Source organism: Oncorhynchus mykiss, chromosome 14 (assembly GCF_057628025.1).
Source record: "Oncorhynchus mykiss isolate SJ-2025 chromosome 14, ASM5762802v1, whole genome shotgun sequence".
In the NCBI taxonomy this organism is placed as follows: Eukaryota; Metazoa; Chordata; class Actinopteri; order Salmoniformes; family Salmonidae; genus Oncorhynchus; species Oncorhynchus mykiss.
In genome coordinates, this window is record NC_143035.1 from 19,183,031 (window position 1) to 19,208,522 (window position 25,492).

At 43.4% G+C, this 25,492-nt stretch overlaps 1 protein-coding gene across 6 annotated transcripts in view; it reads left to right on the forward strand.

Moving 5' to 3' along the window:
- Window positions 1-25,492, forward strand: part of LOC110487746 (LIM domain-binding protein 2) — a 119,703-nt gene that overhangs the window by 30,223 nt on the left and 63,988 nt on the right. For 2 of the 6 annotated variants that reach the window (XM_090198518.1, XM_090198517.1), the window contains exon 3: window positions 102-245. The exons of the other annotated variants lie outside the window; for them this stretch is intronic. The gene's annotated coding sequence lies outside the window, so the exon portion shown is untranslated. The remainder of the gene's footprint in view (window positions 1-101; window positions 246-25,492) is intronic. 6 annotated transcript variants of the gene reach the window in all.

The window sequence follows — 25,492 nt, forward strand, 5'->3', positions numbered from 1 at the left end:
GAGTAGTATAATTGAATTGGGTTATGAACCTTGAGAACATAATTCTCCTAACAATTTGGTCCTTTGAGTCGGATTTCAATACCTGCCTCTGTCGTCCCAAGGAACTGCTGAAAACCGTGCACGGGCGGATCCAGGATCCGTAAGACAAAGACCTGACCTCTGAATTGAGGGTTTATTTCAGGCCAGTGGTGAACTGGTACACGACAGAGGTCTAACCTACATTGCTTTTCCCAGTCTACGAGAAGGTCAGTAAATCTTTATTCACGATTTCTGAGGAATTGACGCTCAGGCTACATTCAGAAATATATTTGATTGTTTTTGTGTAGTTTAGGTGTTGATTTTAAAATTCCCATAGGGCATTCTGACCCTGTGACCTATATTTAGAATTTTGTGTAGAGGAAAGTTTTAAAGGCAGCGAAGTAATGACACCAGGTACCGAATATTGAGATCTAACTGAGATCTGATCAAGAATATATTAGAAGGTCCGTAAATGACGCGAGGTATCAGTGGACACTACCTATATAAACTAACAGAAAGAAGAAAGAAGGGAGCCTAATATAGCGGAGGGAGATACGAGATATTAACGTCAAAAGAACAAGGAACAACAGAAAAATAGGCTGCTGACTAGGAATTTACGACCCCTGGAAAAAAGCTTATAGGTTGTAAACGGTGAGACCTAATGTCCGATCGACACTACTATAGATAGTTTCAAGAAAGGAAAAGCACACATAGGTTAAGAGATAGCAAAATACACAGTGTGAGCACACAGGGAGTAGCGACACACACCAATAGTGAGACACACATAGGAGTAATTTAAATCAGAAATAAAGAGTCACACACATAGATTGTGATAACAACTATAGTGATTGGATAGCTGTTAAAAGCACACACCTAGTTCATAGAAATACCTACACATAGATTGTGAGAATAAGCATAGTGACTACCAGGTTTTACTAGCAATGGGTAATAAATCCTCAACAGAGGTCCCGGAATTAACAGGAGATGAGAAATACATGCAGGGAAAAGATAAGAGGAACACCTATTTTGGCCCGAAATGGAGGGGAAGTACGAATTTGACAGACGTTTAAATATAGAAAAACTGGGATCAATGATAAGACAGATACATAAGGCATGTGGAGACAAGGCAGATAAACAACGAGCAGAGGGGCTAGACACAGCGAGGGTAGCCGACGCGAGGAAGAGAGCAGAGAGAGAAAAGAAAAAGGAAGTAAAAAAAGAAGGAAGATGTAAGTAGCAAGAAACTAGGAACAATAACTCCCACGGCTCCTCTGGAGGTCTCTCATAAGCCTAAATTGTACCCAACCCTGATAGACCAGGCGTGGAGAGAGAATCCCAATGATGAAACGGTGGTGAGACAACGGCAGCCAGTGCTTCCCGTCCCACCACCACCACCCCCATATGGGGAACCTCCTGGAGTCAAGGGAGGGGTAGAGCAGGTAGGAAATGATAGGGCTAGCTGCCCTAGGGAAAGTCAGGAAAGATTTAACCGAACTAGGACAGGATTTAGCAAACTTATTGAGAAAGTGGATAGAGGTAGAGAAAGGGAGAAAGTCGAGAAAAGTGGATAGAGACAGTCAAAAGAAAGGTGTAGATAGTCAAGGGAAACAGCAGGTCGAGGGTTAAATACCAGGCTGTCTGAATTCCGGAAAAGAAGGTAAGAAGGCAAGCGTAGAGAGAGGGTGAGAGAAAGTTACAAGATAAGAGGACATAGAGAAAACGAGAGAGAGAAAAAGAAAGGAGAATCCTCGCTGGGGAAAAGCTTGGACCTTCAATTAGGGCTATCTTCTGGGAATTGTCTCGGTAGCACGTGCTGGAGTCTACGACTACAGACAATTATAATAATAGGGTTATTTGTGTCTCAATCATTTCAATAGCGTTGGTGGTTGAGGGGTAGAACTCTTGCCTACAACGCGGGAGACTGGTTTGCATCTCAGCCTGGGCACCAATAGACGAAAATGAATTCTGATTGTAATTCAACTATTGATAGGTTTTGCCTGGAGAGATACGGTTGTTAGTGTTTAAGATATAAACTGAACGTTTTAATAGCTTGTTTAGGTTCAATTGAAAGACTAATTCATTCTAAATAATGGCGAGGCGACTTCGATGTAACACGTTGTCTTGCCTGAATGATCTGCTGGAATAACGTATTGAGAAGGGAGTCGTATTTAAATGACTGAATCATAGAAGAGACAGTTACCCAAGTCTAATGAATTCTAAATCATAGAGGAGAGATAATTGCGATAGAGTTGTGCCCATCGAATTGTGTTTTTTATTCTTATGGATTGACTGATTTAGGTTATAAATTTAGCGAAGTACATGGTACTTTTAAATTTGGGAGAAGAGAACGTTGGAATGTTTGGTTTTACTCTTATGATAGAATTAAAGCAGAACTCAGTTTGAGTAGGGGTTATATTTTTTGCCTAGAGGTAGGAATAGGAGAGTTGGTTGCAGTGTTGCCAACTAATTTTCAGGGTAAGTTGCTAGAGAAAGGTTGATTTGTTGCTAAGTGACATTGGGATATTATTGCGTGATAACGTAAAACTGCGTCATTGCGTAGAATACACAATAATGTTAATCAAATTGATTTGATAGTTGTTCGGGTACAGACTCCAACTCTTTTCTGTACTTCTGGGAGTACAATTTCGATTGAGAGATGTTGATTGATGTTGTAAGTTCTGTTCAAGATCAAACATTTGTGACCAACTATATTCATTGGGTTTGGCTTGTCGAACCCGTACTACTGCTGCCTGGGCACGGGCTGAGCGCCTGCTGCTGACGTCACTCACAATGCACTTTTGCCAAGCAATGGTGTTGTGACTGAGGGTGTGACAGAGAAAATGGTTTGTGTCATTTAGAGGGAAAATGCGTGCATTATAGCTTTGAGTCACTTTTCAAAAGTTGCTAAAAGTTCCAAATACATTTGTAAAAGTAGCTGAATTTGTCAGGGTAGTCTGAAAAGTTGCTAAATCTAGCAACAAAATTGCTAGGTGGGCATCACCACTGGTTGGTTGTGCGTTCACTGGGCTATATTTGGCTGTAATGGATTCAGGTCTGAATAGTTGAATCGTAAAGGTTTTGTGATAGTTTCTGGTTATTGATTCTTGGTTATTGATTCTTGGTTTGGCTGTTTAGGTAACACCAGTGAAATTGAACAGGAAGTTAAGGTATTCTAACATTATAATCTGTTTCCATTACGTGGAACCATGACAGGTCCGCAAAGTGGATTGCAGGTTGGGTTAATTTTATTTTAAAGGGACAGTGCACATTAATCATAGTTGTGTGTCTAATGGCAGGGTATTCCTATTAAGCAATTTCAGGGACTGTTTGCAGACAGACTGAATGGGATTTAATGTTGCAAAGCAAGCTTGGAGCGTACGTTCAATCAAGCATAATTAACCATTGAGGAAATTTAAAACAAATGATTGGAGGGAGTATAATGGAATTATCATTAGGTTGTGTTTGTAGTAAACGTTTGGGTTTGGGTTTGAGGAGAGACACGATATCTTAAAGGGGTACACTCACATATGGAATATTATACGTTTTATTTTCTGAGTTTTAATTAAACACGTGAATTCTTTAGATAAAGGGAATGTTCTGGGAACCTGGGTACAACATGTGGAAAATGTTTCATGGTTTTTCTTTAATTTGTATAATATAGTATGAAACACGACTGTAAAAGGGTGGTATGACCTTTGACCTCTATCATGGCTTTGTCAGGCCCTGGCCATAGAGGCTTTTTATTCTCTATTTTGGTTGGGCCAGGGTGTGACTAGGGTGGGCGTTCTATGTTCTTTTTTCTATGTTTTTGTATTTCTTTGTTTTTGGCCGGGTATGGTTCTCAATCAGGGACAGCTGTCTGTCGTTATCTCTAATTGAGAATCATACTTAGGTAGCTCTTGCCCACATGGGTTTTGTGGGTGTGTTTTGCACCTGACGGAGCTGTTTTGGTTGTTCTTTTGTTGCTTGTTTGATAGTGTTCAGTTTTCCATTAAAATTATGAACACTTATCACGCTGCACCTCGGTCCTCACCTTCCACCAACAACGGCCGTTACAGAACTACCTACCACCAAAGGACCAAGCAGCGTGGTGAGGAGCAGCAGAGCTATCTGGAGAAATGGACATGGGAGGAGATACTGGAAGGCAAGGAACCCTTGGCATAGACTGGGGAGTATCGCCGTCCACAGGAGGAACTGGAGGCAGCTAAGGCTGAGCGGAAACACTACGAGGAGTTGGCACGGCTGGCAAGGAAGCCCGAGAGGCAGCCCCAAAAATGTATTGGGGGGGGCACACGGGGAGTGGGGCAGAGTCAGGTGTCAGACCTGAGCCAACTCCCCGTGCTTATCGTAAGGAGCCAAGGATGGAACCAGAGCCGGTCAGGGCGAAATTGGAGGTGAGCGACAGAAGCGAAGACAGTGAATGAGTTAATGGGGAGATTGGAGGAGAGAGTAATGCGGGAGTTGCTGTGTCGGTGCATGAGGCACGACATCCGCCCGACGGAGTGTGTCTGGGATTTGATGTCACCTGAGTCAGCTCTCCATACTCGTCGTGAGGTGCGTGCTAGCCGTCTGGTGAAGACTGTGCCAGCCCCACGCCCCAGGCCTCCTGTGCGCCTCCCTAGCCCTGCACATCCTGTGCCAGCTCGGCGCTACAGCTCTCCAAGACGTGCTTACCATGGAGGGCATCGTACTGGTCAGGCACCGTGTTATGCGGTGGAGCGCACGGTGTCTCCAGTACGTGTTCTTAGCCCGGTGCGCTACATCCCAGCTCCCCGCATCTTCCGGGCCAGGGTGAGGATCCAGCCAGGACGGATGGTTTCAGCCCTGATCTCCAGACTTCCAGTGCTTCTCCTTTGGCCAGGATATCCTGCGTTGGTGCTGCGCACTGTGTCTCCCGTGTGTCTGCACAGCCCAGTGCGTCCTGTACCTGCGCCCCGCACGTGCTGGGCGAAAATCACCATCCAGCCAGGACGGGTTGTGCAGGCCCTTAGTTCGAGACCTCCAGTGTGCCTCCACGGCCGATCTATCCTGTGCCTCCTCCATTGACCAGGCTGTCTCTCCGTCTCCTTCCTCCAGAGTCTCCCTCCAGCCCGGAGCTGCCAGAGTCTCCCTCCAGCCCGGCGCTGCCAGAGTCTCCCTCCAGCCCGGCGCTGCCAGAGCCTCCCTCCAGCCCGGCGCTGCCAGAGCCTCCCTCCAGCCCGGCGCTGCCAGAGCCTCCCTCCAGCCCGGCGCTGCCAGAGCCTCCCTCCAGCCCGGCGCTGCCAGAGCCTCCCTCCAGCCCGGCGCTGCCAGAGCCTCCTGCCTGTCCGGCGCTTGCCAGAGCCGGCGTTCACTCCGGCGCTGCCAGAGTCGCCCTTCACTCCGGTGCTGCCAGAGCTGCAGCCCCTCAGTCCAGAGGCGCCCCTCAGTCCAGTGGCGCCCTCTATGAGGGTCTTCAGTCCGGGGCCCGCTGCGAGGGTCCCCGCTCCAGAGGCGAGCTGCTGCCGTAAGAGGGCCCACCCGGACCCTCCCCTTTAGAGTCAGGTTTTGCGGCCGGAGTCCGCACCTTTGGTGGGGGGGTAATGTCACGCCCTGGCCATAGAGGCTTTTTTATTATCTATTTTGGTTGGGCCAGGGTGTGACAAGGGTAGGCGTTCTATGTTCTTTTTCTATGTTTTTGTATTTCTTTGTTTTTGGCCAGGTATGGTTCTCAATCAGGGATAGCTGTCTATCGTTGTCTCTGATTGAGAATCATACTTAGGTAGCTCTTGCCCACATGGGTTTTGTGGGTAGTTATTTTCTGTTTAGTGTGTTTTGCACCTGACTGTTTTGGTTGTTCTTTTGTTGCTTGTTTGATAGTGTTCAGTTTTCGATTAAAATGATGAAGACACTTACCACGCTGCACCTTGGTCCTCACCTTCCACCAACAATGGCCGTTACAGGCTTTCCTTTATGGTCTGATCAGCCTCATGGGAGGGTTAGGGTTAGGGTAATTTGGATAATGGATTTAAGGTCATCTGTGATACTGATTTTTAAGGTAATTGATAATTATGAACCAGTTTATAGGTCTTTGACATATTTGTAAGTTGAACCAATGAGAAGAAAGAAATGGCATAGCATTGGATTAATGGTAGACTGATGTTACGTATTTAGAACCTGATCCAAGCCAACAGGACAGGGATATATGACATCTGTGGTGATTCAGGATCATTGAGAGCATTGAGATAGTTTGATTAAGGTTATGTAAGGTTATGTAATAACCTTAGAGATTGCCACCATTTCTAAAATCCATGAGTTCAGAAAGGGAGACAGTGAGACACTTAGTCAATATTTGGAAACAACCCATATTTTGTACTGACTTATGAGAAAGAGCGACAGACAGATAGAAGGAAGGGTAGACGGAGAAGCCCTCCCCCCACTGCTGAGACCTTGCAGAGAGAAGATATAAGTGACACTGAATGGGTACATAACAGGGGAATGAAGGCTTAGTTGGTTTCGGGAGCTAAGAAGTTAGACACTGAACCATGGCCTAGAAATGATTGACTTGGGTAAGATTAATAAATTATCCTTAAGTCAACACAATACTTGACGTTACACCAACACAATACTTGACGTTACACCATCACAGTACTTGACATTACACCAACACAGTACTTGACATTACACCAACACAATACTTGACATTACACCATCACAGTACTTGATATTACACCATCACAGTACTTGACATTACACCATCACAGTACTTGACATTACACCAACACAATACTTGACATTACACCATCACAGTACATGACATTACACCAACACAATACTTGACATTACACCATCACAGTACTTGACATTACACCAACACAATACTTGACATTACACCAACACAGTACTTGACGTTACACCAACACAGTACTTGACATTACACCATCACAGTACTTGACGTTACACCAACACAGTACTTGACGTTACACCAACACAATACTTGACATTACACCAACACAATACTTGACAGTACACCATCACAGTACTTGACGTTACACCAACACAATACTTGACATTACACCATCACAGTACTTGACGTTACACCAACAGAATACTTGACATTACACCATCACAGTACTTGACGTTACACCAACACAATACTTGACATTACACCATCACAGTCCTTGACATTACACCAACACAATACTTGACATTACACCATCACAATACTTGACATTACACCAACACAATACTTGACATTACATCAACACAATACTTGACATTACACCATCACAGTACTTGATATTACACCATCACAGTACTTGACATTACACCATCACAGTACTTGACATTACACCATCACAGTACTTGACATTACACCATCACAATACTTGACATTACACCAACACAATACTTGACATTACATCAACACAATACTTGACATTACACCATCACAGTACTTGATATTACACCATCACAGTACTTGACATTACACCATCACAGTACTTGACATTACACCAACAGAATACTTGACATTACACCATCACAGTACTTTACATTACACCAACAGACTACATTATATTACACCAACACATGACATTACACCAACACAAGTGTTCACATTTAAATAAATAGAATATCCAATACATACAAAAAGTCCAAATATACTAGATTCATTCAACCAGTTGTAAAAGGTCTTAAAACGTTTAACTTGTACTTGCTTCAGAAATGTGTTTGAGTAACAACTTGCTTTTGACACAAAAGTGTCACATGACTTTTATCAAGACTGGTTCAATTTAGATTTTTTAAACATTTCATGTTGAGACTCATTATTTAAAGACAGTTTTCAACGACACACAAATTCACAGATCTGTTGCATTTAGATCACACCATGTCCTATGGCATGGGTAGTTGCTAGTGGGCTTGGCACTATTGGTGTTTCTGCTCATCTGCCTAGGCTAGATAGGCTGCCTTTTGATATCGACAGCTCTTTGAATATCAGACGGGCATAGATATTGATATGTATGTTTGCTGTTGTTTTGAAATACATTGCGGTGTGTGTACAGTGTGTACAAAAAAACATGTACAGAGTGTGTGTGACTTAGCCGAGAGATGGAGGCGAGTAGGTGTGTGTGTGTGTGTGCGTGCGTGCATGCGCTCTGCCTTTTTCTTTTCAAATGTAAATATTGAAAGCCCCCACGGTGTTGAGACGGTAACCTGGTTCCCCCGGGAACGGACAGCTTAACGCCATGACGATGACTCACCGCCAGTCAGAAACATTCTCATTTCAAGTTCAGACTGACACACACACATATGGAACAAAGTTACATTGATACGAATGCAGGAAAAGCTGTCTCACAAGCTATAAACAGATATGACATGAGATGTATTAAAAAGTAGCTGTCAGTCAAAAACTATGGCTTGAAAATAATGACGCTGTCTTTTCTTTTCTAGTCCACCCCTGATATACAGTATTCAATGGCTTGGGACTATAGTGAAAGTGTCCACTAAACCAGTGCCTGTAGATCTGTGGCGTGTCTTCTGTAAAATCATGTATTGGAATTGGGACAGTTTAACAGCATTACACTTAAATACTTGGTGTGTTTCATGACACACTGGCTGAACCATCATTCATGTAATGTCACGCTCGTCATATTGAGGAGACCAAGGCGCAGCGTGATAAGCATGCATTCTTTTAATGAAGGAAAAACACAAAACAAACAAAACAAAACAAACGTGAAGCTATATAACACGAGTGCTGACAGGCAACTACACATACACAATAACCCACAAAACCAAAATGGAAAATGGCAACCTAAATAGGAGCCCCAATCAGAGACAACGATAAACAGATGCTTCTGATTGGGAACCAATTCAGGCCACCATAGACCTACATTACCTAGACATACAAAACCCCCATAGATATACAAAAACCCAACATACCCACCCTCGTCACACCCTGACCTGACCAAAATAATACATAAAACATAGATAACTAAGGTCAGGGCGTGACATGCAAGACTGCTATACACATTAAGCACTTGTCAAGTCTTACTAATGCATAATATATGCTTTATAAATGTGTTGGTAAGGTGTAATTGATATGTAGTTCAACAAGTAGCTCCGAGGGTTGATGGCTGTCTATTGTTCCCATGTTGGACTACAATGCCCATGATTATCTGAACTGTACTGTATAATCGGCACCTACTTCCAACTCTAGGGGCGGCAGGGTAGCCTAGTGGTTAGAGCATTGGGCTAGTAACCGGAAGGTTGCAAGTTCAAATCCCCGAGCTGACAAGGTACAAATCTGTCGTTCTGCCCCTGAACAGGCAGTTAACCCACTGTTCCTAGGCCGTCATTGAAAATAAGAATTTGTTCTTAACTGACTTGCCTGGTAAAATAAAATAAAATATCCAATCTCAGCCTCAAGCACTCTCTCAAAACACAGAAATTGTCCGGACTACTGGTGGTTTACTGTTCTACCTGATAATTAAGTGCACACACCTGGTGTCCCAGGTCTAAATCAGTCCCTGATTAGTGGGGAACAATGAAAATAAGCAGTGCAACTGGCTTTGAGGTCCAGATTTGAGTTTGACGTCTTTAGCCTGTACTGTTTAAAATAAGGGTGCTTTGCACTGTTTCTCTTTCACCTTCTATCTCCAAAATGCCTCTCTCTCTTCTCCTCTCGCTTTCTCTGCCCATCCCCCACACATTTGTTTTTTTCTCTCCCCTCTCCTCACCCTCTCTCATTCTCATTCCAGCATCCATCCTGAAAGAATATACTTTTTTCATGCCTGGTCACTGTATCTCTGATGAACTGGTTTATATTGTTTTGCTTCGTGTTGTTTGCATAGATTGTCACACTTGTGATAGTGGACATTAATTACAGGTAAATGCAGTAGTCATAACATGTTAATAAGGATCCTACAGTATGCAATTTGCTTGGATCGACAGTATCGTAGACATTAAGGGCTTTTGTGTGTTTAACACAATATCCCTTTTAGTAGTTTAGTAGATGTCTTGCTGTTTTCCATTTGTTGCCAATGCCTTAAAGTATTTTCATTAGGCAACAATGCTTCCAGAATTGGTGCTCCCTTCCCATGACCTAAATATCCCCCAATTTCTCTTAGACTCTTGCAATATATAAGAAATGTTATGAAAGTTCCACAACATGATGTAATCTCACTGCAATCGCTACACTTGAAAAAAATATTTCACAGTGGATCTCAGTGAGACCTTAGCATAAGCAGTTCAAAGAAGGAAAATGTGTGAAAAAATAATGAGAAATGAATAAAATATCATCATACTATGCATAGGATCACACATTATTAGCAAAACTAGAATAACCTTCATTTAGCTGTTATAATGGGTCATAATTAGTGATGGGGGGAAAAATCTATACAGTCACATATCGAGATATTATTTTTCACGATATATCGTGTTGTATAATTTTGACAATTTCGCAATATTATTTTTGCACTAGTTGGCTGTACCAAAACTCCAGGATTTGTCCTTCATAGCTTGTTCTCCATCTTATTTTTAAATAGGGAGCCAATATATTTTCAGAACTTTTATTTCCATGACTGATCAAGACATGTTTTCTCTTGTCCCTCTGCAGCAGACCTATGGTGAGCAATAAAATCACAGTATTGCAATACACATAGAATCGTGAGAATCATGAGAATCGCAACACATACAGTATCGTATTGGCACCTAAGTATTGTGATAATATTGTATTGTGAGGTCCCTGGCAATTCCCAGCCCTCATCATATTGTCATCATAACATGTCATTTGTAAAACAATTTTATTTAGCTAGGCAAGTCAGTTAAGAACAAATTCTTATTTATAATGACGGCTTAGAAACAGTGGGTTAACTGCATTGTTCAGGGGCAGAACAACAGATGTTTACCTTGTCAGCGCGGGGATTCGATCTTGCAACCTTTCAGTTACTGGCCCACGCTCTAACCACTTGGCTACTTGCCACCCGCTAGGCTACCTGCCCGACATTACCATGTCATAAAAAGTCCTAGCCATGCTTTTACAGACACTTTGCAGACAGCGAGAATAAGGCCTACATATAACTGTTATAATGCATCATAATGACATCATCATGAATGGGGAATGATATGGTCTGATAAGTTTAGTCTTGTGATCAGACTCTCTCTGTATTGTATTGAATAAAAGAGTGATGAGCGAGAGAGAGAGAGGTATAGAATCCTCTGATGCCCCAGCGAAGGGGGAGGGATTGTATTATTAAACGTGTGTAGGGCTGGTGTTGTGGGGGGTTGACAGAATGGGGGGGTGATGTTGATCATGGGGGTGTTGAGAAATGAACAGGGGTTTGGGGGTGCGGCGAGGGGGTTGGGGCTGTTGATGTTGATATGGGGGGGGGGGTCTGCATGGGTGTCTGCTGATGTTAGGGGGTATCTGAGTGAGAGATGGACAGGGGGATTGGTGAGGGAGGGGAGGAGGGACGTTGGGCAGAGAGTGATTGACAGGTGGGCCGATGTGGCCTTGGCTCAGCTGCAGCTTGGAGGTGCCTACTCCGTTTGATTGACAGCCGTGCAGGCCTGGGAACCACGGCGACGACGGATTGGCTACAGAGGCAAAGCGAGGAAGAGAGTGAGAAAATGATAGCGGGTGAAAGAGAATGAAGTTGTGTGTGGTGAGGAGGTGTGTGTGTGGTGGGGAGGTGTGTGTGTGTGTGTGTGTGTGTGTGTGTGTGGTGGGGAGTTGTGTAGTTGGGAGGTGTGTGTGTGTGGTGGGGAGATGTGTGTGGTGGGGAGGTGTGTGGGTGGGGAGGTGTGAGTGTGTGTGTGCGGTGGGGAGGTGTGTGTGTGTTCGGGAGTTGTGTGTGTGTGATGGGGAGATGTGTGTGTGATGGGGAGATGTGTGTGTGTGTGGTGGAGAGGTGTGTTTGTGTGTGTGTGTGGAGGGGACTTGTGCTTGTGTGTCTGTCTGTGCATGAGAGAGAGAAATTAATAGTTTCAGTAGGAGTAAGGCAAAGGAGAGTAGAGAGAGAAAGAGAGAGAGAGACAGAGAGAGAGAGAGAGAGAGAGAGAGAAATAGGGAGTGAGAAAGGGAGAGAGAAAGACAGAGAGAGAGAGAGAAAGAGAGAGGGAGAAAACCACTATCAACTGCTTTGGCAGCAATATTCCACCCTGAACAGCCATGCCAATGAAACATATTTGAATTGATTTGAATTAAATTGAGAGAGATGTGTGGTGGTATGGCAGTGTATCATGCCTCACCATTTGTATTGGTGAGTAAGAGAAGATGTCTGTTAAACAAATGAGGAGTAGACAGTAGAAGTTCATACTCCAAACTGGTTCAGGCTCATTTGTATCCCTGTAATGGTTAAGATCTGGGTTTGGTAAACTGATCCTAGATCTGTGGTTAGGGGTCAAAATGTGTGTACTGCTTATACATACAATAGACATATTTCACTTCAACGCAGAACTCAGACAATGATGCACACACCCCTCAACGCATAGCAGTAGACTGAGCTTGGGGAGTGGTCCTTTTCAGACAGGTAGTCATGATCAGATCAGGGTGGGAACCATTGAACACAGGGCAACAGGAAAAGGGGGAGACCTATCCGAGGACACCAGCTGTCATATAGGATGGGCAAGTCTCTTATCATCCTGCTTTCTCATCACTTTCCCCCATACAAAAACAACCCTAACAAACCCGCTTCCCTTCCCAGTTGGAAAACAATAGCATTTGCAAACAGCAGGCCCCTCCCTTTCCTTGTTGTTCGCACTGCCTCTCAAAGCAACAGCAGGCCCCTCCCTCTCCTTGTCTTTCACACTGCCTGCTAAGCAACAGCAGGCCCTTCCCTCTCCTTTTTTGTTTGCCGCTTTCTGAGCTTACTCCTTAGGCTTGGTTGCATCTGTGTGTGGTGGTAGGGAAGTGGTGTGTGTGTGTGTGTGAGTGTGTGTGTGTGTGTGGTGGTAGGGAAGTGGTGTGTGTGTGTGTGTGTGTGTGTGTGTGTGTGTGTGTGTGTGTGTGTGTGTGTGTGTGTGTGTGTGTGTGGTGGTAGGGAAGTGGTGTGTGTGTGTGTGTGTTTGTGTGTGTGTGTGTGCGCTTGCTTGCTCACAAATGTTAGAATGATGGCAATAGTCAATGGTTTGATATATTGAATATTCTAAATTGAATACACATTATTAGATTTGTATTGGATAGTAACTCAAATGCAATGCTATGTCAACATCATTGTCATGGTAAAGACAGTGCCTTCATACCCTCACATCATAGTTTATTTGAAACATTACGTGTATGACACATTTTTATCATTATTATTTTTAGGGATGCACCGATATAACATTTTTGACTGATACCGATATCCGATATTTTCTTTGCCCAAAAAATCCCAATACCGATAAACGATATTAAATTTTTTTGCAGCTTTTTAAGCATTCTAGTACAGTTAAATAGTTAACACACACACACTGACCAAAAAGTTATTTTGTTGGCATTTACGTATGTCTCCATTACTAGTAAAACATAATTAGAACCTTTTTCTTTCACTTACTTGCTGTGCTGTTTCGTTGTTCATTTATTCAGTCTCAACCAGGATTTCATCATACTTGTCAAGCAGTGAAGTTTTAGCTCTTTCTGTCTGTGGCCTCCCTTCCTCGGTGCACACTGTCACTGTGTCCGTTTCCATCTTGTCCAGCTGTGTCTGTAACATTTCACGTAAACCCTGTTTCTTGTCTGCATCGAAGTGGCGGTCCTTGTACCTAGGATCGAGCATGGTGGCGACACAGTAAAGGCTCAGAGAGAACGCCACCGAATCGCTTGTTTACAGTCTCTAGTAGAGCACTTTTCCAAGTTAACCCGACGGTCTGTCTTGGCATTTTTGTTGAGCAGGTGTTTCACTGCCATGACAGAGGGCATCACGTCTGCTGCAGACAGTTTCAAATCAAATCAAATCAAATGTATTTATATAGCCCTTCGTACATCAGCTGATATCTCAAAGTGCTGTACAGAAACCCAGCCTAAAACCCCAAACAGCAAGCAATGCAGGTGTAGAAGCACGGTGGCTAGGAAAAACTCCCTAGAAAGGCCAAAACCTAGGAAGAAACCTAGAGAGGAACCAGGCTATGTGGGGTGGCCAGTCCTCTTCTGGCTGTGCCGGGTGGAGATTATAACAGAACATGGTCAAGATGTTCAAATGTTCATAAATGACCAGCATGGTCGAATAATAATAAGGCAGAACAGTTGAAACTGGAGCAGCAGCACGGCCAGGTGGACTGGGGACAGCAAGGAGTCATCATGGCAGGTAGTCCTGGGGCATGGTCCTAGGGCTCAGGTCCTCCGAGAGAGAGAAAGAGAGAAGGAGAGAATTAGAGAACGCAGACTTAGATTCACACAGGACACCGAATAGAACAGGAGAAGTACTCCAGATATAACAAACTGACCCTAGCCCCCCGACACAAACTACTGCAGCATAAATACTGGAGGCTGAGACAGGAGGGGTCAGGACACACTGTGACCCCATCCGAGGACACCCCCGGACAGGGCCAAACAGGAAGGATATAACCCCACCCACTTTGCCAAAGCACAGCCCCCACACCACTAGAGGGATATCTTCAACCACCAACTTACCATCCTGAGACAAGGCTGAGTATAGCCCACAAAGACCTCCGCCACGGCACAACCCAAGGGGGGGGGGGGGGGGGGGGGGGCAACCCAGACAGGATGACCACATCAATGAATCAACCCACTCAGGTGACGCACCCCCTCCAGGGACGGCATGAGAGAGCCCCAGTTTGAGCTTAATTCTCCAGTCAGTTGTTCGAATGTAATTAGGAGTGTTCATGTTTACAAGTTTCAAAACATGTTCTCAAATGCCATTGAAATGGCAGCAGCGGTGTGAGAACCAGCACATTCTTGAGCAATACGGCTTTCCTCAGTACGGAATCCTTGTCGACCCACTGTGTTGTCAGACTCAGCATGCTCATGGGGCTGACATCGCTGGTCCAAATGTCAGTCGTGAAGCTAATAGCAGTGACGCCCATAGCAAGTAGCTTATGGATGCTGTGTAACTCTGGTAGGGCAACATCTGAAAAATAGCGATGCTTGGTAGTGTGTACCGGTGCTCAACCAGTCGCCAAAGCCAACATCATCCACGACAGAGAATGGTTGATTGTCAAGGACAATGAATTCCATTATCTTGGCTTTATTGGATTTCGCCTTTCAGTTGTCTCGCTGAAATGTTCTTACTCTTTCAAATGACTGCTGGACTTGTTGACTGCTTGATTGATCCACACAGCAGACATTGTGGGCTAGGTTAGGAATGCTGTGTGGCACGTGTAGTGCTATATTTATCATGGCGTCATTATGTAATCTACCTACCTTATATATGTATGCACGTCGGCTTTGACATTGGTTTTGCACATCAGCTTTAAGCTAGACATCAGGTAGATGCCGATGTGGGCATTTTTAGCTAATATCGTCCGATTGTGATATGCTTACCAATATATCGTGCATCCCTAATTATTTTTTTTACAAAATGACCCCCTTTTTCTCCCCAATTTTGTCATATCCAATTGGTAGTTACAGTCTTGTCCCATCGATGCAACTCCCGTACAGACTTGGCAGAGGTGAAGGTCGAGAGCCGCGTGTCCTCCGAAACACAACCCAACCAAGTCGCGCTGCTTCTTGACACAATGCCCACTTAACTCAGAAGCCAGCCACACCAATGTGTCGGAGGAAAGACCGTACACCTAGCGACCAAGTCAGCATGCATCCACCTGGCCCGCCACAGGAGTAGCTAAAGCGCGATGGGACGAAGACATCTCGGCTGGACAAACCCTCCACTAACCCGGATAACGCTGGGCCAATTGTGTGTCGCCCCACGGCTCTCCCGGTCGCGGCACAGCGACACAACCTTTAATCTGCGACACAGCTTTAATCGAACCAGGATCTGTAGTAACGCAGCTAGCACAGTGATGCAATGCCTTAGACCGCTGTGCCACTCGGGAGGCCTGTGTGTTTGACATCTTTATTGCATAATTACGGTATATACAGTATATCAAAAGTAATGTCTTGTTCATAAATCACGTTATTATACATCTTGTTTGTTTTCTTGCGTGTAGTGAAATCAGGTTGCAAGTGAAACAACAAAACATGTGAGTTCATGAAAAAATGAAGAGTGACATGCACTTTTAAACTCTGAACATTGCAGAGACGTCAACAAGCCGCAAATTTGAGAGAGTCTTCAGTATTCTGAATAATGAAACAGATTGTCGTCTCCACACGGGAAAGCAGAAGAACTCAACCTGGGTTACATACAGAGAATAATCACACACACATTTGGACATGTTTACCCGAACGCACACACACACTGGCACGCACTCACGCGCGCACACACACACAAACACACACTGGCACACACGCGGGCACACACACACACACACAAACACACACTGGCATGCACGCGCGCACACACACACACACAAACACACACTTACAACACCCACACACATACAAGCACACACTCACATACAGAAATCCATACCTTCATATATAATCCATGTGGGTGCAGAAATATCAGCCAATACTAAAACAGCACTGCATTAGACTCCTTTGCCCTGCTCCCTGCCTAACTTAATGTATTGCATGTTTATGTGGCACTTTTTCATCTTACTCACTCACACTCACTCACACACACATACACACACACTTTCCACCCATCTACCCTCAAACACACTCGCCCCCAACCCACACACACTCTCTTAGACTGGGTCCATTCAACTCCTGTTGTCTGTCTTTGACTGCAGGCCAAATCAATGGTAATGACCGGTACTCTGTTCTCTCGGCGTGGCCTCTGATAATTGAGGCTGGATCTGAAACATGCTCTGATAGCATCTCACCTGGTCCTGCTGGGCTGTCACGTTCGTAATAAGGACGGGACCAAGGTGCAGCGTGTGTTGAGTTCCACATCTTTATTACGGTGAAACTTTAAACAAAAACAATAAACCAATAACAAAACGTGAAAGTAGTGGTGCACATGCACAAACACAAAACAATATCCCACAAACACAGGTGGGAAAAATGGCTACCTAAATATGATCCCCAATTAGAGGCAACGATTACCAGCTGCCTCTAATTGGGAACCATACAAAACACCAACATAGAAATATTGAGCTAGAACACCCCCTAGTCACGCCCTGACCTCCTACACCATAGAGGACCAAGGGCTCTCTATAGTCAGGGTGTGACATGGGCTTTCATTCACCTACCTGGGGTGAATCACCACTGTCCTGAGAGTAACACCACAGGAATAACCACACTGCAGATTGTCCTGAGAGTAACACCACAGGACTAACCACATAGCGGATGTCCTGAGAGTAACACCACAGGAATAACCACATAGGAGATGTCCTGAGTGTAACATCACAGCAATAACCACACAGCAGATGTCCTGAGAGTAACACCACAGGAATAACCACACAGGAGATGTCCTGAGTGTAACACCACAGAAATAACCACACAGGAGATGTCATGAGAGATAACACCACAGGAATAACCACCCAGGAGATGTCCTGAGATTAACACTACAGGAATAACCACATAGGAGATGTCCTGAGTGTAACACCACATAAATAACCACACAGCATATTTCCTGAGAGTAACACCACAGGAATAACCACACATGAGATGTGGAGTTGTTTAAAACAAACACAGCTGGGATGGCAAGATGCTTTTTGTGTGTACAAGCGATACTCACAATTTGTGTGTGTGCGCGTGTGTGTGTGTGCATGCGTGCGTGCGTGTGTGTGTGTGTGCGTGTGCGTGTGTGTGTGTGTGCATGCGTGCGTGCGTGCGTGCGTGTGCGTGTGTGTGTGTGTGTGTGTGTGTGTGTGTGGGGAGGGGGTGTGGGGGGGGGGGGGGGGAGGATGCATGTGTGGCGTTAATTCACTCAGAAGGGTTCACCGAGACTCAGTGAATGTCGTTTGAATTGATCATGTAGCAGCAGAAAGGAGGAGGATGCATCTTTAAGGAAAGTGAATGAAGCTGACTGCTGTGATTAATGGAATATTTAGTAAATAACATCATCTTAAATGATTTCTATGAACTTTAGAATTTAGTGTCATTCACTAAAATTGGTATCTTTGCTCATTTCATCAACTCGGCTGGTCTTGTTCCAACCATATTCTTCCACCTTCATTGCTGCTATTGAGCTATAGTGGCACGTCATAGTTAGATTGACAAAATTAACTCTTATTTAAGAGCATTCATATGCATTTATATCTTCGCTCACATCTAAATCTCAGCTTTATTGAAAGCAAAGTATTTTGATGTAAAACCTTAATCCAGGTTTTTGAACCAGGCTAGAGCAGACGAGTGTTGTGCTAGTGTTGGGGGTAGTCTATGTACTAAGGTGGTGGTTGTAGCCCAAGGGGCTCCCGGAGCATGTTTTAGCCTCCCCACGGGCCTTGTTCTGGGGGGAGCAGAGAGAGAGGCCCGGCCTGGAGCAGCCCCTCCTGAATTATGGAAGGAGGTGAAGAGGGGAACAGGACTGGCCTCCAGGGGACGGGGGGATGTATACCCCCCTCCTCTTCCTCCTCCCCCTCTTCTTCTTCCTTCTCCTCCTCCTTCTTCCCCCCACTCCCGTCGGCATTCAGGCGTGGCTGAAGGCTGCTGGATGAGGGTGACTGGAGCTGCTTCTCTCTCGCTTTCTTGCGTCTCTCTCTCTCTTACACACTCTCTCTCTTACACACTCTCTCTCTTACACACTCTCTCACTCTTTTTTGCTCTCTCTTTTATTCTCTTTTACACTCACTCTCTCTCTCTCGCACAAACTTGCTTTCTCTCTCTCTCTCTTTCTCTTGCTTTCTCTCTCTCTCGATTCAATTCAATTCAAGGGGCTTTATTGGCATGGGAAACTTATGTTAACATTGCCACAGCAAGTGAAGTAGATAATATACAAAAGTGAAATAAACAATAAAATGAACAGCAAACATTACACTCACAGAAGTTCCAAAAGAATAAAGACATTACAAATGTCATATTATGTATATATACAGTGTTGTAACAATGTGCAAATGGTTAAAGTACAAAAGGGAAAATAAATAAGCATAAATATGGGTTGTATTTACAAAATACAATGCATTTTCTCTCTCCCTCTCTCGCTCTCTCTCTTGCACACACTTGCTCTCTCTCTCTCTTGCACACACTTGCTTTCTCTCTCTCTTTATCTCTCTCTCTATATATATCTGTCTCTTCCCACTCTATCTGTTTGTAGCTGAGAAAGTAAAATAATTGCTCTCTCCAACACTAAGGGTTGCATTCAATCAAAAGCAGAATCCAGATGCTTATGGAGAGAGTCAAAAGAGAGAGGTCTTCCATGACTGTGGGAATTCATCTTTCATCAATATATTGTTGAGTTTATTTTTGCATCCATCAAGAAATGACGTTTTAGATAATGAAATGATTAGTTTGGCTCACAGGAGGCATGCCTCCACAGTAAACCTCACAAGTTTTAAACCTCAAGTTTAAAACCACTATAACTCAGCCCTGAATATAGTATTCAAGTTTAAAACCACTATAACTCAGCCCTGAATATAGTATTCAAGTTTAAAACCACTATAACTCAGCCCTGAATATAGTATTCAAGTTTAAACCCACTATAACTCAGCCCTGAATATAGTATTCAAGTTTAAAACCACTATAACTCAGCCCTGAATATAGTATTCAAGTTTAAACCCACTATAACTCAGTCCTGAATATAGTATTCAAGTTTAAAACCACTATAATTCAGCCCTGAATATAGTATTCAAGTTTAAACCCACTATAACTCAGTCCTGAATATAGTATTCAAGTTTAAAACCCCTATAACTAAGCCCTGAATATAGTATTCAAGTTTAAACCCACTATAACTCAGCCCTGAATATAGTATTAAAGTTTAAAACCACTATAACTCAGCCCTGAATATAGTATTCAAGTTTAAACCCACTATAACTCAGCCCTGAATATAGTATTCAAGTTTAAACCCACTATAACTCAGCCCTGAATATAGTATTCAAGTTTAAACCCACTATAACTCAGCCCTGAATATAGTATTCAAGTTTAAAACCACTATAACACAGCCCTAAATATAGTATTCAAGTTTAAAACCACTATAACTCAGCCCTGAATATAGTATTCAAGTTTAAACCCACTATAACCCTGAATATTCAAGTTTAAAGAATACAGTTAGATGGCTCTGCGGTTACCTCTCTTTAAAATGTACAAAACTTTTTAATGATGCTCCTTCACTAATGTGTTTTGACAATTGTGTTAGGATCTTAATGAATTCACTAATTATAATCTGAGTGGCTTTAGGAGAAGTGTTTGCCACACAAAGAATCAGACCTAGAGTGGTACTATTCAAATCCCCAAACATACAGAGATATGAAAAAGGAGAGAGAGAGCATAGAGGGAGAGAGAGCAGAGAGAAAGAGAGAGCAGAGAGAGTATGGAGATAAAGAGAGTAGAAAGAGAGAGAGCAGAGAGAGTATGGAGATAGAGAGAGTAGAAAGAGAGAAAGAGAGAGAGAGCAGAGAGAGTATGGAGATAAAGAGAGTAGAAAGAGAGAGAGAGCAGAGTATGGAGATAAAGAGAGTAGAAAGAGAGAAAGAGAGAGAGCAGAGAGAGTATGGAGATAGAGAGAGTAGAAAAAGAGAAAGAGAGAGAGAGCAGAGAGAGTAGAAAGAGAGAAAGAGAGAGAGAGCAGAGAGAGTATGGAGATAAAGAGAGTAGAAAGAGAGAAAGACAGATAGAGCGAGAGAGAGCAGAGAGAGTATGGAGATAAAGAGAGTAGAAAGAGAGAAAGAGAGAGAGCAGAGAGAGTATGGAGATAGAGAGAGTAGAATGAGAGAAAGAGAGAGAGCAGAGTATGGAGATAAAGAGAGTAGAAATAGAGAAAGAGAGAGAGCAGAGAGAGTATGGAGATAAAGAGAGTAGAAAGAGAGAGAGAGAGCAGAGAGAGTATGGAGATGGAGAGCAAGAGAGAGAGAGTGAGAGCAGAAAGTGAGAGTAGAGAGAAAGAGACAGAGAGAGAGAGCACAGAGAACGAGCACAGAGAGAGGTAGAGCACAGAGAGAGATTGAATTAAAGTTTTATGACTGGTGAATCTTTAATGTTCTGGGAAGTGATTCCCACATTCTAGCAGTGTGTGTGTGTGTGTGTGTGTGTGTGTGTGTGTGTGTGTGTGTGTGTGTGTGTGTGTGTGTGTGTGTGTGTGTGTGTGTGTGTGTGTGTGTGTGTGTGTGTGTGTGTTGGTGCATACAGTATGTGTGAGCATGGCTGCTCGCATATAGTCTGTGTGTCGTTAACCCATTCCTCTCTGAACTCCATCTATACTGACAAGAGCTTAACAAGATTACTAACAAGATTATATACCATTACATTGAACAAAAATATAAACTCAGCATGCAACAATTTCAAAGATGTTACTGAATTACAGTTCATATAAGGAAATCAGTCAATTGAAATAAATGCATTAGGCCCTAATCTATGGATTTCACATGACTGGGAATACAGATGTGCTTCTGTTGGTCACAGATACCTTTTTTTTTTAAAGTAGGGCGTATATCAGAAAACCAGTCAGTATCTGGTGTGACCAACACTGTGACACATCTTCGCATAAAGTTGATGCGGCTGTTTATTGTGGCCTGTGGAATGTTGTCCCACTCCTCTTCAATGGCTGTGCAAAGTTGCTGGATATTGGTGGGAACTAGGACGCACTGTCGTACAAGTTGATCCAGAGCATCCCAAACATGCACAATGGGTGACATGTCTGGTGAGTATGCAGGCCATGAAAGAACTGGGACATTTCCAGCTTCCAGGAATTGTGTACAGACATGGGGCCGTGCATTATCATGCTGAAACATGAGGTGATGGCAGCAGATGAATGGCACGACAATGGCGTCAGGATCCCATCATGGTATCTCTGTGCATTTAAATTGCCATCGATAAAATGCAATTGTGTTCATTGTCCGTAGCTTATGCCTGCCCATACCATAACCCCACCACCACCATTGGGCACTCTGTTCACAACGTTGAAAGTAACATTCAATTCTCTGGCAACAGCCCTGGTGGACATTCCTGCAGTCAGCATGCCAAGAGCACGCTCCCTCAAAACTAGAAACATCTGTGGCATTGTGTTGTGTGACAAAACTGCACATTTTAGAATGGCCTTTTATTGTCTCCAGCACAAGGTGCACATGTGTAATGATCATGCTGTTTAATCAGCTTCTTGACTTGCCATACCTATCAGGTGAAAGGATTATCTTGGCAGGTAAAGAAGAAATGCTCACTAACAGGGATGTAAACAAATTTGTGTACGCAAAATGTGAGAAAAATAAGCTTTTTTTGCATATGGAACATTTCTGTGTTCTTTTATTTCAGCTCGTGAAACATGGGACCAACCCTTTACATGTTGCGTTTATTTTTTTGTCAGTGTATTCTGTCAGTAAGATCACAATTGTGAATTGTGAATATTGGCACATTTAGAGTATATCATATCTTCTGTCCTTTGAGAATCTCAACCTTTGAACTTCTACCAGACCGGTTGTCCTTGTTACTGTGCTGCTGCTGCTTGCTCTATAGGGGTCTAGTTACTTTAAATCCCTTTGTGACAAATGGTATTGTAAACATAATACATTCATACAAATGATGAACTGATTATGTTTATTAAATTGATCAAAGTCTATTTTATGCCACATGGTGTTTGTTCCTTCCTTCCATGGACCTTAACCTTTGACCCAGCAGTGACAGCAGTGACAGGTTATATTGGCGATTACACTCCGACATCCGTTGCATAATCTCAAGGATTATTGCTGCTGGAGCCAGATACAGTCAGGCAAGACAAAGGTCGATAGCGAGACCAGTTTGTTTGTCTTGTTAAGTAGGCAAGCACCGATCTCATCAATCATTGATTACAAACTCAGGAAATATGAATACATCAATGAATACATGTTTTTGTGTGTGTTGATACCTTTTGTTGTTTTGGTGGCCTTGTCGATATGCTGTAACTTTGAACTTTTATACAGATACAGATGGATCTACATTTGATCACCCGGTTACAGGGAGAACTTTTCTGCAGTGCAGGACATTTAAAAGTTGTAGTGTATTAGGTGTCAAAAGGCTTCAGACTAGATCTTCCCTTACAAAAATGTCCATTCATTATAATTCACATAATAATTCACATTTCCTGTTGCTGCAGGATTATTTTAAAGATCCTATATACAGTGGGGAGAACAAGTATTTGATACACTGCTGATTTTGCAGGTTTTCCTACAAAGCATGTAGAGGTCTGTCATTTTTATCATAGGTACACTTCAACTGTGAGAGACGGAATCTAAAACAAAACTCCAGAAAATCACATTGTATGATTTTTAAGTAATTAATTTGCATTTTATTGCATGACATAAGTATTTGATCACCTACCAACCAGTAAGAATTCTGGCTCTCACAGACCTGTTAGTTTTTCTTTAAGAAGCCCTCCTGTTCTCCACTCATTACCTGTATTAACTGAACCTGTTTGAACTCGTTACCTGTATAAAAGACACCTGTCCACACACTCAATCAAACAGACTTCAACCTCTCCACAATGGCCAAGACCAGAGAGCTGTGTAAGGACATCAGGGATAAAATTGTAGACCTGCACAAGGCTGGGATGGGCTACAGGACAATAGGCAAACAGCTTGGTGAGAAGGCAACAACTGTTGGCGCAATTATTAGTAAATGGAAGAAGTTCAAGATGACGGGCAATCACACTCGGTCTGGAGCATGCAAGATCTCACCTCGTGGGGCATCAATGATCCTGAGGAAGGTGAGGGATCAGCCCAGAACTACACGGCAGGACCTGGTCAATGACCCGAAGAGAGCCTCAAAGAAAACCATTAGTAACACACCACGCCGTCATGGATTAAAATCCTGCAGCGCACGCAAGGTCCCCCTGCTCAAGCCAGCGCATGTCCAGGCCCGTCTGAAGTTTGCCAATGACCATCTGGATGATCCAGAGGAAGAATGGGAGAAGGTCATGTGGTCTGATGAGACAAAAATAGAGATTTTTGGTCTAAACTCCACTCACCGTGTTTGGAGGAAGAAGGATGAGTACAACCCCAAGAACACCATCCCATTCGTGAAGCATGGAGGTGGAAACATCATTCTTTGGGGATGCTTTTCTGCAAAGGGGACAGGACGACTGCACCGTATTGAGGGGAGGATGGATGGGACCATGTATCGCATGATCTTGGCCAACAACCTCCTTCCCTCAGTAAGAGCATTGAACATGGGTCGTGGCTGGGTCTTCCAGCATGACAACGACCCGAAACACACAGCCAGGGCAACTAAGGAGTGGCTCCGTAAGAAGCATCTCAAGGTCCTGGAGTGGCCTAGCCAGTCTCCAGACCTGAACCCAATAGAAAATCTTTGGAGGGAGCTGAAAGTCCGTATTGCCCAGCAACAGCCCCGAAACCTGAAGGATCTGGAGAAGGTCTGTATGGAGGAGTGGGCCAAAATCCCTGCTGCAGTGTGTGCAAACCTGGTCAAGAACTACAGGAAACGTATGATCTCTGTAATTGCAAACAAAGGTTTCTGTACCAAATATTAAGTTATTATTTTCTGATGTATCAAATACTTATGTCATGCAATAAAATGCAAGTTAATTACTTAAAAATCATACAATGTGATTTTCTGGAGTTTTGTTTTAGATTCCGTCTCTCACAGTTGAAGTGTACCTATGATAAAAAAAAGTACAGACCTCTACTTGCTTTGTAAGTAGGAAAACCTGCAAAATTGGCAGTGTATCAAATACTGTTTGTAACGTGCGCTCCATTGAATCAATGGATAACCTTTCAAGCACTTTTGATATTTATACTTTACGCCCACTTCAACTTGAAGTCATTTTAGTTACCCAAGCAATGCTTCCAACAATTCTAATAGCAATTGTACATGGTATATTCTAGAGTTTGTTAAGTGTCTACCATTTCTCCCTTCCTCCCTAATGCGTTCTTGTCTGCAGTGAGGAAAGCAGCATTTTATGCATAATCCCCCTTTGAGTATCTCTCCACTTTCTCACCTTTTTCCCTTTTTAATTTTCCCTGACTCTGTGGGAGACTCCTCCTATGACTTATATCTCATCATCTTACTGTCAATGCTGAGGCAGCTCATAGGAATGAGATGACCACAGGTGACAACACTGAAACTAAAGTTCAGTCAAGTTTATGATCATTTGTTGTATTTTATGTAAATGCTTGCTAGGTGAAAAAGGCAAAATGTTGGCTTAGTTACTATACTGTTAACTGTTAAACAATACAGTGGACTAGAATCTTTAATAATTGTTATTGGCAGACTCTATTGAGCTGTTGTGCCTCCTCCACAAGTCAACTGAATGGTTGACCCTTTGGGAAATAGGAGGTATTACATATCAGATTCAGCTGTGACTAACTGGACTCCATGACCAGATAGTCAACTGTATTATGGTTAGTGGTTGATTAATGGTTAATGGTCATTTTCTGT